Here is a 17629-nt window from a genome sequence, read left to right as displayed (position 1 = left end):
ACACTTCTGGCCCTTCTTTGGACACTGTGTTAACAACCCTCCAGACGAGCTTCAATGCCATTCAACTCTCCTTCCGTGGTCTCCAACTGCTCCTAAACACAAGTAAAACTAAATGCATGCTCTTCAACCGATCGCTGCCTGCACCTGCCCGCATCACTTCTCTGGACGGTTCTAACTTAGAATTTGTGGACAACTACAAATACCTAGGTGTCTGGTTAGACTGTAAACTCTCCTTCCAGACTCACATCAATCATCTCCAATCCAAAGTGAAATCTCGAATTGGCTTCCTATTTCGCAACAAAGCATCCTTCACTCATGCTGCCAAACATACCCTCGTAAAACTGACCATCCTACCAATCCTCGACTTCGGCGATGTCATTTACAAAATAGCTTCCAATACCCTACTCAACAAGCTGGATGCAGTCTATCACAGTGCCATCCGTTTTGTCACCAAAGCCCCATATACTACCCACCACTGCGACCTGTACGCTCTCGTTGGCTGGCCTTCGCTTCATAATCGTCGCCAAACACATTGGCTCCAGGTCATCTACAAGACCCTGCAAGGTAAAGTCCCCCCTTATCTCCGCTCACTGGTCACCATAGCAGCACCCACCTGTAGCACGCGCTCCAGCAGGTATATCTCTCTGGTCACCCCTAAAGCCAACTCCTCCTTTGGTCGTCTCTCCTTCCAGTTCTCTGCTGCCAATGACTGGAACGAACTACAAAAATCTCTGAAACTGGAAACACTTATCTCCCTCACTAGCTTTAAGCACCAGCTGTCAGAGCAGCTCACAGATCACTGCACCTGTACATAGCCCATCTATAATTTAGCCCAAACTACTACCTCTTCCCCTACTGTATTTATTTATTTTATTTTGCTCCTTTACACCATATTATTTATATTTTATCTCTGAACTTTCTTCAAACTACAAATCTACCATTCCAGTGTTTTTCTTGCTATACTTTATTTACTTTGCCACCATGGCATTTTTTTGCCTTTACCTCCCTTATCTCACATCATTTGCTCACATTGTATATAGTCTTATTTTTATTTTATTATTTTTTTTAATTTTTTTTCCTACTGCATTCATTGATTGTATGTTGTTTTACTCCATGTGTAACTCTGTGTTTTTGTATGTTGTCGAACTGCTTTGCTTTATCTTGGCCAGGTCGCAATTGTAAATGAGAACTTGTTCTCAACTTGCCTACCTGGTTAAATAAAGGTGAAATAAAAAATAAATTAAAAAAAGATTACTTGTTAGATATTACTGCATGGTCGGAACCAGAAGCACAAGCATTTCGCTACACTTGCATTAACATCTGCTAACCATGTGTATGTGACAAATAAAATTTGATTTGTAAACTGGTCATCTCTGTATAGCCGTCGCAAGACCCACTGGTTGATGCTTATTTATAAAAACCCACTTAGGCCGCACTCCCCCCATCTGAGATATCTACTGCAGCCCTCATCCTCCACATACAACACCCGTTCTGCCAGTTACATTCTGTTAAAGGTCCCCAAAGCACACACATCCCTGGGCCACTCCTCTTTTCAGTTCGCTGCAGCTAGCGACTGGAACGAGCTGCAACAAACACTCAAACTGGACAGTTTTATCTCAATCTAGTCATTCAAAGGACAATCATGGACACTCATGGACACTCTTACTGACAGTTGTGGCTGCTTGTGTGATGTATTGTTGTCTCTACCTTCTTGACCTTTGTGCTGTTGACTGTGCCCTATACCATGTTTTGTGCTACTACCATGTTGTGCTGCTACCATGTTGTTGTTATGTTGTGTTACTACCATGATGTGCTGTCATGTGTTACTGTCTTGCTATGTTGTTGTCTTAGGTCTCTCTTTATGTAGTGTTGTGTTTTCTCTCGTTGTGATGTGTGTTTTGTCCTATATTTATATTTTATTTTTTATTTTATTTTTTATCCCAGGCCTCCGTCCCCACAGGAGGCCTTTTGCACGTTGGTAGGCCGTCATTGTAAATAACAATTATTTCTTAACTGACTTGCCTAGTTAAATAAAGGTTAAATAAAAGGGATAGATGAACGGAGCAAAGTAGAGAGAGATCCTTGATGTAAACCTGCTCCAGAGCGCTCAGGACATCAGACTGGGGCGAAGGTTCACCTTCCAACAGGATAACGACCCTAAGCACACAGATAAGACAACGCAGGAGTGGCTTCGGAACAAGTCTCTGAATGTCCTTGAGTGGCCCAGCCAGAGCCCGGACTTGAACTCGATCTAACATCTCTGGAGAAACCTGAAAATAGCTGTGCAGCGACGCTCCTCATCCAACCTGACAGAGCTTGAGAGGATCTGCAGAGAAGAATGGAAGAAACTCCCCAATTACAGGTGTGCCAAGCTTTTATTGTCCTACCCAAGAAGACTCGAGGCTGTAATCGCTGCCAAAGGGCTTCAACAATGTACTGAGTGAAGGGTCTGAATACTTATGTAAATGTGATATTTCAGTCTTTTACTTTTAACAAATTTGCAAAAAAATATTTATCTGCTTTTGCTTTGTCATTATGGGATATTGTGTGTAGATTGATGAGGGTAAAAAAATATTTCAGACATTTTAGAATAAGGCGGTAGCATAACAAAATATGGAAAAAGTCAAGGGGTCTAAATACTTTCCGAATCACATAAGTATTTACACCCGAGTCAGGGATTACATCTGTGAGTCTTTCTGTGTAAGTCTCTAAAAGCATTCCATACATGAATTTTACAATATTTGCACATTCTTTTTAAATTCGTTGCTGATCATTGCTAGACAGCCATTTTCAAGTCTTGCCATAGATTTTTCAAGCCGTACCTCAGGAACATTCCAATGTTGTCTTGGTAAGCAACTCCAGTGTATATTTGGCCTTGTGTTTTAAGTTATTGTCCTGCTGAAAGGTGAATTTGCCTCCCAATGTCTGTTGGAAAGCAGACAACCAGAATTTCCTCTAGGATTTTGCCTGTGCTTAGCTCTATTCCATTTATTTTTATCCTAAAAAAAACTCCCTAAAACTGACCAATGACAAGCATACCCATAACATGATAGAGCCATGCTTGAAAATATGAAGAGTGGTACTCAGTGATGTGTTGAATTGGATTTGCCCCAAACATAACACTTTGTATTTAGGACAAAGTTCATTTCATTGCCACATTTCTTGCAGTTTTACTTTAGTGCCTTGTTGCAAACAGGATACATATTTTGGAATATTTTTATTCTGCACAGGCTTCCTTCTTTTCACTCTGCCATTTAGGTTAGTATTGTGGAGAAACTACAATGTTGTTGATCCATGCATTATCCTTCCTCTCCAGCAACTGAGTTAGGAAGGACATCTGTATCTTTGTAGTGACTGGTTGTATTGATAGACCATCAAAAGTGAAACTTCACCATGCTCAAAGGAATATTCAATGTCTGCTTTTTTTATTTGTATCCATCTACCAATAGCTGCCCTCCCTGGTCTTTGTAGTTGAATCTGTGTTTGAAATTCACTGATCCACTGAGGGACCTTACAGATAATTGTATGTGTGGGGTACAGAGATGAGTCACTCAAGTCATTCAAAAATCATTTTAAACACTATTATTGCACACAGAGTGAGTCCATGCAACTTATTATGTGACTTGTTAAGCACATTTTTACTCCTGAACTTATTCAGGTTTGCCATAACTGTCCTGACTTGCCCTCCTGGATGGAGGTCAAAGGTGCCAGCTAACCAACAGTTTCAAGACTCCCCTCTCCTGGGGGGAGTTGGCCAGTTTTATGACAGTCGTAAATACCTTGCAGGAACTGTCTCTCACTGGCCATGCAGTATTGAGGTGAAATAACCCTTTTGTTACAAGGAGATTCTTCCTGCCAAAACTACAACATCCAAAAGTGGAAAATTAAACAATATTCCTAACACAAAGAATGTGGGAAATGGTCGGGAGGGACTTAAAGAACAATCAAGTCAGAACATTTATTGTTTGGTGATATCATTTTTATTTATTTAACCATTATATAAATAGGCAAGTCAGTTAAGAACAAATTCTTATTTACAATGATGGACTAGGAACAGGAACTGCCTTGTTCAGAATGACATATTTTTACCTTGTCAGCTCGGGGATTCGATCTAGCAACCTTTCGGTTACTGGCCCAACGCTCTAACCACTAGGCTACCTGCCGCCCCAAGACGTTAGAACGGAAACGTTGGAACTTTAAGAGCTTTCACAATGTATATGTCAGAGATGCAGCAGGTGGAGGCGGCAGGTAGCCTAGTGGTTAGAGCATTGGACTAGTAACTCAAAGGTTGCAAGATCAAATCCCCGAGCTGACAAGGTAAAAATCTGTCGTTCTGCCCCTGAACAAGGCAGTTAACCCACCGTTCCTAGACCATCATTGAAAATAAGAATCTTCTTAACAGACTTGCCTAGTTAAATAAAGGACAAAATAAACATTTTGTAAAACGTATATGATGAACTATTTGTGAAAAGATATGAATGTGATTTTAGCCTTCTAAATGAGAAATTGTATTTCATATAAAGTTTTATCCAGTCAGTAACCACGCCCAGGTGAACACAGACATTATGCCGGCGTGATGGAACGCCCCCTTTGACCAGAGTGCTTAAAAAGGACTCGTAACTAAATGTACATGAGACCAAGCAGGCGGACGGTGTAAGCCCGACATCATGAATGGTTAGACTCTACTAGACCAGACAGAGTGGAGCGGTGGCTACACAGCTGATAAATGGTTTAAAACTACTAGACCAGACAGAGTGGAGCGGTGGCTACACAGCTGATAAATGGTTTAAAACTACTAGACCAGTATACGTGGAGCGCGGGCTGAATACGTGACAAATGGTCTAAAACTACAAGACCCTCTGAAACTCAACAGAGAAGACTAGACATGCACCGCCTGAAATGTAACGTAGTCTAGGAAATTCGACCGAAGACGAGAAAAGAAGAACATTTCCCTATCAAACAAGTCTGATGTATCCATTCCAACACACACTTCCAGAACAAAGGAAACCTACTACAACTACGAAGGACATGATGACCTCTGGTGGACAACCAGAGACTTTCTGTCGAACTATTCGTCACAGAAGGATCCGGCGATTTCAACAGAGAGACGACAAAGACATTCAAGCATAAATATGCACATTGCATTTCTAAATCTGAATGAGCGGTTGATAGGGTGCTAAATATCCATATTTACGATGAGCATATTATTCAAATGTATGTACAATAGTTGAATTCCTTTGTCTCTCCTTCTCCCGCTCTTTCTTTCCCCACCCCTTTCATTGTGTAACCAGCCGTCATATCGGGTTAGTCCACTAGGGACCTTTACATTTACATTTAAGTCATTTAGCAGACGCTCTTATCCAGAGCGACTTACAAATTGGTGCATTCGCCTTATGATATCCAGTGGAACAACCACTTTACAATAGTGCATCTAAATGTTTTAGGGGGGGGGGTTTAGAAGGATTACTTTATCCTATCCTAGGTATTCCTTAAAGAGGTGGGGTTTCAGGTGTCTCCGGAAGGTGGTGATTGACTCCGCTGTCCTGGCGTCGTGAGGGAGCTTGTTCCACCATTGGGGTGCCAGAGCAGCGAACAGTTTTGACTGGGCTGAGCGGGAACTGTGCTTCCTCAGAGGTAGGGAGGCGAGCAGGCCAGAGGTGGATGAACGCAGTGCCCTTGTTTGGGTGTAGGGCCTGATCAGAGCCTGAAGGTACGGAGGTGCCGTTCCCCTCACAGCTCCGTAGGCAAGCACCATGGTCTTGTAGCGGATGCGAGCTTCAACTGGAAGCCAGTGGAGAGAGCGGAGGAGCGGGGTGACGTGAGAGAACTTGGGAAGGTTGAACACCAGACGGGCTGCGGCGTTCTGGATGAGTTGTAGGGGTTTAATGGCACAGGCAGGGAGCCCAGCCAACAGCGAGTTGCAGTAATCCAGACGGGAGATGACAAGTGCCTGGATTAGGACCTGCGCCGCTTCCTGTGTGAGGCAGGGTCGTACTCTGCGAATGTTGTAGAGCATGAACCTACAGGATCGGGTCACCGCCTTGATGTTAGTGGAGAACGACAGGGTGTTGTCCAGGGTCACGCCAAGGTTCTTAGCACTCTGGGAGGAGGACACAATGGAGTTGTCAACCGTGATGGCGAGATCATGGAACGGGCAGTCCTTCCCCGGGAGGAAGAGCAGCTCCGTCTTGCCGAGGTTCAGCTTGAGGAGGTGATCCGTCATCCACACTGATATGTCTGCCAGACATGCAGAGATGCGATTCGCCACCTGGTTATCAGAAGGGGGAAAGGAGAAGATTAATTGTGTGTCGTCTGCATAGCAATGATAGGAGAGACCATGTGAGGATATGACAGAGCCAAGTGACTTGGTGTATAGCGAGAATAGGAGAGGGCCTAGAACAGAGCCCTGGGGGACACCAGTGGTGAGAGCACGTGGTGCAGAGACAGATTCTCGCCACGCCACCTGGTAGGAGCGACCTGTCAGGTAGGACGCAATCCAAGCGTGGGCCGCGCCGGAGATGCCCAACTCGGAGAGGGTGGAGAGGAGGATCTGATGGTTCACAGTATCAAAGGCAGCTTTCATTGCATTATTTAGTAATCAATGTATAATCTATCCTGTGTGTGTTTATGTGTGATTATTTAGTTAGTAAATAAATAATTAGGCCAATTTGTGTATCGCTGAATCATCATTTAGACTACCGTTCGTGCCGATTTGAAGTCAACGATGTTTAGAATGAGGTAATAATAATTAATAGATGACTAATGTAAGGATATATTCTGATATTCTTGAGTTAATTCGGGAAAGGGTAACTAATTAAACAAACTTTTCCCGAGGTGCGCCAAGATTGCTAATGACTTCATTGTTACATGATTAATTTAATCATCGTAATAATTAAACATATTTAATTGATTTGATAAAATAATCATCATCACATTAATGATATTCACGTCACAACATAACAAAGGAGTTGAATACTTATTGACATGAAAATAAAGGAGAGATGCACACTCTAGGAGCGCAGATGCAAAAATGTAATGTCTAACGTTTCGACAGACAAGCCGTCTTCATCTGGGTATAATCGCAAACACTGCAGGGTGACTCGTTTATATAGTGTCAAAAGACACAGGTGTCTGTAATCATGGCCAAGTGTGGCCTAATATCATTGGTTAATTCTCAAATATTAAAATGACATACAAAGAACAGCATACAAAAACAAATGGATAGCATACAATCATAGATTAATTTTAGACTACACAAGCTTACAAACAATTACAATGGCAAAGTCACAATAATCACAAGAATGGCTTCAGATCAAAGTCTACGTTGAGACCGAAGGGAGCAAGGGTCTTTAAATTAAAGATCCAGGCAGCCTCTCGTTTTAAAAAGAAATTATTCTTCTAGAATACTTATTGACAAACATTTCAGCTTTTCATTTTTAATTCATTTGTAAAAATGTAACTTGTGGGGTATTGTGTGTAGATCAGTAACACAGAACCTCTATCCATTTTAAATGCAGGCTGTAACACAACGAAATGCGGAAAAAGTCAAGGGGTGTGAATACTTTCTGAAGGCACTGTAAGTGAATTTGTCCCAATACATTTGGTTGAAAAAGTGCTGTAATTTCTAAACAGTTCACCCGATATGGGTGAAAATACCCTCCAATTAAAGCCGACAGTCTGCACTTTAACTTTGTATCATTTCAAATCCAAAGTGCTGGATTAGAGCCAAAACAACAAAAAAATGTGTCACTGTCCCAATACTTTTGGGCTCACTGTAGAAACTGATGTTGCTGATAGAAAATATATTATCACAAGGCAACAAGGTAAAACATCTGAATGTTTTTTCTTTAACACATAATAAAACAAAATAGATTCCACTGCTATCAACTGAAAAAACTTCAAAACTCTTGCTATGAATCAGAGTTTGATGTTGGGGAAAACTGGTAGAATTACTTCAAAGTGAACATGTATTCCTTGCAGCCATGCCTCGCTTCTTATCTGCCATTCAAACCTGCTATTTGATCTTTTCTCAAATAATCTGGAAAACTGTCTCTCCAATTTCCCTAAAGGACACAAGTAGACACAGATTTGGAGTTGAAGTCACACGAACTGTGATCTGTGCCTCTCTCACTGCAACAAATCCACTTAGGACGGCAGGTAGCCTAGCGGTTAAGAGCGTTGGGCAAGTAACCGAAAGGTTGCTGGTTCGAAACCCCGATCCAACTAGGTGGAAAATTTGCCGATGTGCCCTTGAGCAAGGCACTTAACCCTAATTCCTCCTGTAAGTCACTCTGGATAAGAGTGTCTATTAAAATGTTTAATAACAAAGATTTACCCGAGCATAAAATCATGTAGTTTTGGATCAACATGCTCCAGTATTGGCATCAGGCAGTTCAGTATGTGCTTGGTGCTGTCCATGGTAGGATCTATGAAATCCCTGCAGGGGAACGAGGATAATGTGACCATGATAGAGAGGGGAAGCCATCTTTGGTGGTCAGAATAGGGTAATAAGCGCATAATAAGGGATATAATAACAGACCTGGGTTCAAATAATATTTGAAATCATTAAAATACTTGAGCTTGCCTGGTACAATGGAAGAGTTTCAAAATTGCCATGCCTGCCATGAAGCACTACAGGAAGGCTCAAGCAAATGATCAAAGTATTTTGGGAATCTTTCAAATATTACTTGAACCCAGGTCTGGAGGCCTGTGCCCTTATGTATTCATAAAGAGTCTCATAGTAAGTGTGCCTATTTTCTGGTTAGAGAGGGTCTCCACCATGGCGATGGCCATGCACTCCCCTACCACCAGTAGGAAGGTGACCACGATGTCATGGTAACCCTGGTAGTAGTGCAACGCAGGGTTGTTCTATAGGACAACCAGGATGCTATCAATCAGCTGTTCCTGTAATACGTGCCTCTCGTCCACACGCATGCCTGAGGAGAGGGGGAGAGAGCAAAACTGTATCTGAAGAGATAGCCACAAAATCTATTGCAATGATGCAATACATTTACGAACAACCAACATTTTGAAAGCAAGCTGCAATCACAAGGGTTTCAGATAATTGTGTCTAGATGTCAGTGTCTCAATACTTGGCAATAGCTTGCTTTCATCATCTACTTTACTTCAAGAGCGCTGTCTAGACACTGATACACACTGCCCATCTCTGGTCGATAGAAGGATTGGATTGTATTCTGTTTCCACCATATTAGTATTATTTTATCAGTGGGCATCATAAAGGGACGGAGATAAGTTAATGAGAAGGACATGTTTAAGGAAGCCACTTAACACAATATTGAGATGCCCCCCATGATGGGTAAGGCCCTGAGTTAACTGAGAGGGAGGACAGACAGTGACCTATCAGATCAATGCCACAGAGAGGGAGTTACCTCTATTTTATTCTATCAATGACACACTGAGTGAGTTAACAACTCTACTCTATCAATGACACACTGAGTGAGTTAACAACTCTATCAATGACACACTGAGTGAGTTAACAACTCTATCAATGACACACTGAGTGAGTTAACAACTCTATCAATGACACACTGAGTGAGTTAACAACTCTACTCTATCAATGACACACTGAGTGAGTTAACAACTCTACTCTATCAATGACACACTGAGTGAGTTAACAACTCTACTCTATCAATGACACACTGAGTGAGTTCAAATCAAAGTTTATTTGTCACGTGCGTCGAATACAACAGGTGTAGACCTTACAGTGAAATGCTTACTTACAGGCTCTAACCAATAGTGCAAAAAAGGTATTAGGTGAACAATAGGTAAGTAAAGAAATAAAAACAACAGTAAAAAGACAGTGAAAAATAGCAGAAGCGAGGCTATATACAGTAGCGGGGCTATAACACTAGTGAGGCTACATACAGGCACCGGTTAGTTGGGCTGATTGAGGTAGTATGTACATGTAGACATAGTTAAAGTGACTATGCATATATGATGAACAGAGAGTAGCAGTAGCGTAAAAGAGGGGTTGGCGGGTGGTGGGACACAGTGCAGATAGCCCGGTTAGCCAATGTGCGGGGGCACTGGTTGGTCGGGCCAATTGAGGTAGTATGTACATGAATGCATTGTTAAAGTGACTATGCATATGATAAACAGAGAGTAGCAGCAGCGTAAAAGAGGGGTTGGGGGGAGGGGCACACAATGCAAATAGTCCGGGTAGCCATTTGATTACCTGTTCAGGAGTCTTATGGCTTGGGGGTAAAAACTGTTGAGAAGCCTTTTTGTCCTAGACTTGGCACTCTGGTACCGCTTGCCATGCGGTAGTAGAGAGAACAGTCTATGACTGGGGTGGCTGGGGTCTTTGACAATTTTTAGGGCCTTCCTCTGACACCGCCTGGTGTAGAGGTCCTGGATGGCAGGAAGCTTAGCCCCAGTGATGTACTGGGCCGTACGCACTACCCTCTGTAGTGCCTTGCGGTCGGAGGCCGAGCAATTGCCGTACGAGGCAGTGATGCAACCAGTCAGGATGCTCTCGATGTTGCAGCTGTAGAACCTTTTGAGGATCTGAGGACCCATGCCAAATCTTTTGTTTCCTGAGGGGGAACAGGCTTTGTCGTGCCCTCTTCACGACTGTCTTGCTGTGTTTGGACCATTCTAGTTTGTTGGTGATGTGGACACCAAGAAACTTGAAGCTCTCAACCTGCTCCACTACAGCCCCGTCGATGAGAATGGGGATGTGCTCGGTCCTTCTTTTCCTGTAGTCCACAATCATCTCCTTAGTCTTGGTTACGTTGAGAGATAGGTTGTTATTCTGACACCATCCGGCCAGGTCTCTGACCTCCTCCCTATAGGCTCATCGTTGTCGGTGATCAGGCTGTTGTGTCGTCTGCAAACTTAATGATGGTGTTGGAGTCGTGCCTGGTCATGCAGTCGTGGGTGAACAGGGAGTACAGGAGGGGACTGAGCACACACCCCTGGGGGGCTTCAGTGTTGCTACCTACCCTCACCACCTGGGGGCGGCCGGTCAGGAAGTCCAGGATCCAGGTGCAGAGGGAGGAGTTTAGTCCCAGGATCATTAGCTTAATGATGAGCTTTGAGGGTACTATGGTGTTGAACGCTGAGCTGTAGTCAATGAATAGCATTCTCACATAGGTGTTCCTTTTGTCAAGGTGGGAAAGGGCAGTGTGGAGTGCAATAGAGATTGCATCATCTGTGGATCTGTTTGGGCGGTATGCAAATTGGAGTGGGTCTAGGGTTTCTGGGATAATGGTGTTGACGTTAGCCATTACCGGCCTTTCAAAGCACTTTATGACTACGGACGTGAGTGCTACGGGTGTGTAGTCATTTAGGCAGGTTGCCTTCGTGTTCTTGGGCACAGGGACTATGGTGGTCTGCTTGAAACATGTTGGTATTACAGACTCAATCAGGGACATGTTGAAAACATCAGTGAAGACACCTGCCCGTTGGTCAGCACATGCCCAGAGCACATGTCCTGGTAATCCATCCGGCCCCGCAGCCATGTGAATGTTGACCTGTTTAAAGGTCTTACTCACATCGGCTACGGTGAGCGTGATCACACAGTCATCCGGAACAGCTGATGCTCTCAGGCATGCCTCAGTGTTGCTTGCCTCGAAGCAAGCATAGAAGTGATTGAGCTCGTCTGGTAGGCTTGTTTCACTGGGCAGCTCACGGCTGTGCTTCCTTTTGTAGTCTGTAATAGTTTGCAAGCCCTGCCACATCTGACGAGCGCCGGAGCCAGTGTAGTACGATTCAATCTTAGCCCTGTATTGACGGTTCGTCGGAGGGCATAGCAGGATTTCTTATAAGCTTCCGGGTCCCGCACCTTGAAAGCGGGGGTATGGGGTATGTACGTACAGACACTGTGGGGGGGACGTCCTCGATGCACTTATTGATAAAGCCAGTGACTGATGTGGTGTACTCCTCAATGCCATCGGAAGAATCCCGGAACATGTTCCAGTCGGTGATAGCAAAACAGTCCTGTAGTTTAGCCTCTGCTTCATCTGACCACTTTTTTTATAGACCGGGTCACTGGTGCTTCCTGCTTTAATTTTTGCTTGTAAGCAGGAATCAGGAGGATAGAGTTGTGGTCGGAATTACCAAATGGAAGGCGAGGGAGAGCTTTGTATGCGTCTCTGTGTGTGGAGTAGAGGTGATCTAGAATTATTTTCCCTCTGGTTGAACATTTAACATGTTGATGGAAATTAGGTAGAACTGTGTTAAGTTTCCCTGCATTAAAGTCTCCGGCCACTAGGAGCGCCGCCTCTGGGTGAGTGGTTTCCTGTTTGCTTATTTCATTATACAGCTGACTGAGTGCGGTCTTAGTGCCAGCATCTGTCTGTGGTGGTAAATAAACAGCCACGAAAAGTATAGCTGAAAACTCTTTAGGCAAGTAGTGTGGTCTGCAATTTATCACAAGATACTCTACCTCTTGTGAGTCAAATCTAGACTTCCTTCGATTTCGTGCACCAGCTGTTGTTTACAAATATGCACAGACCTTCCCTCCTGATCTCGTCTGTTAGGAGGCCTCCCTCGCTGACGACCGCCCTCCGCAGGGTCTCAATGTCCACCGGGTCACTGTTCAGGGCCTGGAGGATCTCCACCAGCTTCAGCTTCTTCCACGACTCGTGCTCTGCTTGACAACAGAAAATATGAATTGAGATTATACATGTTGTTCAGATAGCAATACGGTCTTGACTGTGGGTGGACAGGGTTTGCTTGGATGATAAGATAACGCCAGAGCAAGGGCTTGTCTATGCTGGTACTGCAGGTTGATATCACTTTTTGTTAGTCAATTCCTTCCACAAAATGCTATTCAGTGTCAATTGTGCAAGTTAAAAGTGTGTACTTTCACACATTCTACTGTTACTAATTTACAGTGTGGCACATAACTAGTAAATATTAGTATCCCACCTGGGTCATTCCTACTATGCGGTGCCTTTTGGACCACATAACATTTGTGAAAAAAAGTATATATTTTTAATTTGTTTTGTATTCTATCAGAAAAAGGACATGTTTGACTTTCAGAAAAACATATTGTTCAAGCTCAGACACTTATCACCAATATATATATTAGGATTTATTGTTCACACATGGACCATGGGATATTTACACCCTGTTAGGGACATACACATAACTATCTGAAAGTGTTAACAATGCATGTATATATCTAGATTTAGATTTAAGACATTCAAAGTCCCTTACTCTATTACGTTAATTTATTTTCTTTAAATAATTAGACATCAATGATTATTGAGCGAAACGTGTGTTATTTTCGGAACCAGCGCTTCATTTGCACATTTTTCCTAATAAGAGTGAATAACAACAGAATTTGGTCAACATTTTTGCGTATGTATTTGACCCCTTCTATTTCTACAAGTTACCACAAAGATACACATAACATTTGATGATATTTTTTAATTATGATATTTTTTTTTAACACTGACCTAACAGGGTGGAATGAAGCATAACAGGGTGGAAAGCAATAACAGGGTAGAACTAACAACAATAATGAACAAAATATTGACACAATTAAAGATCTTTTGACCTTTGAAATCTGTGAAATGGTTAAAAAAAACATTAGATTTATAATTAGAACCACTTCCTTTTTATTTAATTTTCAATTTACTTCTTTGTCTTTTTAAAACATTGTCAACCTAAGTTGGTAAAACAACAAAAACATATTAAAACACGAGTATTCCATTAGAACAACATAGCTACATGTAAAACAATTCGATTGCATTTGAAAATCACTGTTAGTTCAAGTTTAATAACACTAATCAGGCACTTTATGATAAACAGACCCTACACATATTGCTCCTAACAATTCTGGGCTTACGGTTCAAGCTTAATAAAACGGTTATTCAAAAAGTTTAACAGCATTTATAAAATCTCTCATACATATAAAGATACATGAACCTTTAAAAAGTCCCCCCCTCCCCTTCTTCCCTCTCACCTCTCCTCCACTTCACTCCCTTCCAAAACTCTTCCCACTCCACCCCTCTCGCCTTTTCTCCACTCCATCCCCCCTCCACATACTGCAAGTCCCTTTGCTCCAGTTGTAGATAAATGGTTTCCAATGTGGTCTTTTATGTACCTCCAAGCTCTGGGATCAGCCATACTACCTGGTGGTCAGCGTACTTTGCGTGGGCTTGGTCTGAATAATTTGTTTATTCCATTACGGTGCATGCACTTGACCTGGATGTTATCCTCCTCCACATCTGTTATGATTCCAGGGTATGGCTCATTGTCATAGGACACCACACACCACTGACCAATACAGTGAGAGTGAATAGCCTCTGGTCACCACAGGGTTTCAACGGTGCAGACAGATCTTGGAGCATCAGGAGCTTCTAGAGTTGCTTCTGTGGGCTCCCGAGTGGCGCAGCGGTCTAAGGCACTGCAGTGTAAGAGGCATCACTACAGTCCCTGCTTTGTATCCAGGCTGTATCACATCCGGCTGTGATTGGGAGTTCCATAGGGCGGTGCACAACTGGCCCAGCGTTGTCCAGGTTTGGCCGGGATAGGCTGTCATTGTAAATAAGAATTTGTTCTTAACTGACTTGCCTAGTTAAATAAATAAAATAAAATCTCAAAGCAGGGACAGTCCATGACCCCCTCATCTCTTTGGCTGAGACAGGTTATGTCTCTGTACTTGATGTGACCTGGCAACACACTTTTCACTTGATGCATCTTCATTGTGCTTTTCACTGCAGTTTTTGGATGAGAAAATCCCACGGCTGTAAAGGCCGTTAGCCATGAATTGGAGATTCTCGTGGGTTTAACATTGGTGCCACAACCCAAAATGGCATAAAGGTGCAGAAGAATGAGTCTTGACTTTCTGACAGGAACTTCCTGAGTAGATTCTTCATTGTCTGCCAGTGACCTTTTTTGCATCTTCTGTTTGTTTCGTGTGACAGTTTGTTTCCTCCCTGTAGTCATGTGACTCAGATCATCCCTTCTTGGATTCAGCAGTTGCCCAGTTTCTCTTCGTCCACACAAAAGGTACAAATATATCCATCCAATCCCGCCCTCTCCTTTGAAAAACCTAGTCGGTTCTTATTCACCATGTTCCCAATAGTTACTCTTGCAATCATCTGCCTCTCCTTTTCTGTTGTTGCGATATTTAGTTCTAATGTCTTCAAGCAATGAGTGTAACAGAAGGGTTCTTCTAATGGTTGGATGGACAGGATGATGCCTCAGCGTGGCATTCACTTTTAAGCGAGGAGATTTGGAATTTCCTTAACGCATTGGAATGTCTCGTATTTTTCTTTTTATCTTTTTCCAAGGTGGCTTGAAGTTTCTTGATCTCTTTCATAAGCCTTTTCTTTGATCTTGATGTCTTTGCCTAAAACACAGTAAGCACTGCTAGTATTGTAATCAGTAAACTAATCAATAAATCAAATTGACCAATCAGTTAATCAATTATTCAATGAATGAATCAATAAACCAATCAATAAAAACATGGGTATGTTTAGTAATATAGAATAGAGCACAAATATTGTGTACACAAAGCATTAAAGTGCCCAGTTTGAAGCTTGCTCTAACCTTGAGGGCCCTGGCATTGAGTCATGTTCAGGAAGTGGGGGAGGTGTGGGGGAGTGGGAAAAGATGCCTTGGCTGTTGCGCTGGTCTTTTCTTCTCTCTCTCACTGATATCTGCTATCCTCTTTTTGCTGTCTCAAGGTACTTTTGTCGTCTCTCTGGGTCTGCATCACGGCGTGCTCGGTAACACCGCTGCATTTCAGGAGCACTGAGTGATGGTGCCATTCCCTAACAAATGCATGTAACCGTTATAATAACTTAGACATAAACTCAGCAAAAAAAGAAACGTCCCTTCTTCAGGACCCTGTCTTCAAAGATAATTTTAAAAAATCCAAATAACTTTACAGATCTTCATTGTAAAGGATTTAAACACTGTTTCACATGCTTGTTCAATGAACCATAAACAATTAATGAACATGCACCTGTGGAACGGTCGTTAAGACACTAACAGACGGTAGGCAATTAAGGTCACAGTTATGAAAACTTAGGACACTAAAGAGGCGTTTCTACTGACTCTGAAAAACACCAAAAGAAAGATGCCCAAGGTCCCTGCTCATCTGCGTGAACGTGCCTTAGGCATGCTGCAAGGAGGCATGAGGACTGTAAATGTGGCCAGGGCAATAAAATCCAATGTCCGTACTGTGAGACTCCTAAGACAGCGCTACAGGGAGACAGGACGGACAGCTGATCGTCCTCGCAGTGGCAGACCACGTGTAACAACACCTGCACAGGATCGGTACATCCAAACATCACACCTGCGGGACAGGTACAGGATGGGAACAACAACTGCCCGAGTTACACTAGGATCGCACAATCCCTCCATCAGCGCTACAATGTAGAAAATAGTAAAAAAGAAAGAAAAACCATGGAAAAACTCAGCTGTATCACAACCGGCCGCGATCGGGAGTCCCATAAGGCGGTGCACAATTGGCCCAGCATCGTCCGGGTTTGGGGAAGGTTTGGCTGGCGTAAGCCGTCATTGTAAAAGAAAAATTTGTTCTTAACTAACTTGACTGTAAAGGTTAAATACAAGAACGGTTGTTATCTCTCCCAAAAATATTTTGACAGGGGCTGTTTTTTGAAGGGGTATTACTACAAACTAACAGTGGAAAGTGAAATCTGGGAAACAGAAAATCTTAAATACAGTAACAATAAATACAATAATCATGAAAAAAAGTATTGATGACAGATATTTTAAGTAGGACTATAAAATAATTAATAAATATTTTATTATTTAATGGCTTATTTCTCGTAGTCGATTAATAGCACCCGGCGACATGGTAAAAATGCATCAAATTCCTTTTGAGATCCATATCTTTGTGTTTTTATGGTAAAGGACATTAACTTTATACTGTAAGACCTTTGGAATCCACATTTTACACAAAATAAGGTGATATTTCCTGGGGACAGAAAAGGCAATACATAACAGGAATGACCCACTTATATTTTGCAGTCTTGCTTTGCTTCAACTGCATTGGCAACTTGACTGACTGACAGTATCAACTTTGACCTGTTTTGATGAAGAATACGTGATGATGATTCTAAAATGTAAATGTGTATATTGCCATTTAAGAATGGAAGGCTATTCTTATGGGGATTATTAATATAGGTAAATCCCATCCACGCTCTACTCTGGGTCAATCGATGGTCACGTTGCTTTGCTGTTCCACGTAGCATGTATGGCAGCTGACCAGCCGATATGCATTCACACAGGATTCAAACAGAGATCTGCTAAATACTAGTGAAACTATTCGTCTATTCAACTGTCAACTATCTATAAAACGATTCCCAACGTGCAATGTATGAGTACTTTATCTGCTATTTGTTAATTGAATACTGATTTAGTTAACTTACCTCTGTCTCTGAGTATTTCCATACCCATTCTCCCGATTTCCTGTACTTTGCTGGTGTTTCTTCCCCTTTTTCATAGCCTGTTAAAATTAATAACACATCAACAATACATATGTTGTGATACCGTCACTTGCTGAAGTAAATACAGGTTTATAATCGTTTGTCTAACAACAGAAAATAACAATTACACCGAATCCTCAGTTCGAATTGTGATCTACCACACAGCTGTTAATGTATCATCTGCTATTGTCCCA

General features: G+C 42.4%; 1 pseudogene; it reads right to left on the bottom strand.

Annotated features, from left to right (window-relative positions):
* LOC106570409 (TBC1 domain family member 20-like) overlaps window positions 1–17628 on the bottom strand; it is a 49034-nt pseudogene extending 31406 nt beyond the window's left edge.
* Between the last annotated feature and the right edge of the window lies 1 nt (window position 17629).

This window comes from Salmo salar, chromosome ssa14 (assembly GCF_905237065.1).
Source record: "Salmo salar chromosome ssa14, Ssal_v3.1, whole genome shotgun sequence".
NCBI lineage: Eukaryota > Metazoa > Chordata > Actinopteri > Salmoniformes > Salmonidae > Salmo > Salmo salar.
Note: the sequence above shows the minus strand (reverse complement) of the source record. Positions and strands in the feature narration are given on the sequence as shown.